The sequence below is a fragment of the Tarenaya hassleriana genome, unplaced genomic scaffold (assembly GCF_000463585.1).
Source record: "Tarenaya hassleriana unplaced genomic scaffold, ASM46358v1 Cleome152, whole genome shotgun sequence".
NCBI classification, from domain to species: domain Eukaryota; kingdom Viridiplantae; phylum Streptophyta; class Magnoliopsida; order Brassicales; family Cleomaceae; genus Tarenaya; species Tarenaya hassleriana.
In genome coordinates, this window is record NW_010964943.1 from 17,372 (window position 1) to 17,703 (window position 332).

The window sequence follows — 332 nt, forward strand, 5'->3', positions numbered from 1 at the left end:
GCCACCACGATCAGATCGAAGTGTCTTGATCGTCTTGCCAAGCTGGTTCTGTACTTCGTTTCTGAAAGCCTTGAACATTTCAAGTGTTTCAGACTTATGTGTCATCAAATAGATATAACCATATCGACTGAAATCATCAGTGAACGTAACGAAATACATATAACCTCCCTAGCTGGACAGCTCATTGGTTTGCATACATCACTATGTATGAGAGCCAATAACTCCGTCGCTCTCTGTCCTTTCCCCTTGAAAGGATGCTTCGTCATCTTGCCTATTAAACAAGACTCGCAAGATTCAAGAGACTCAAAGTCAAATGAATCCAGAAGACCTTC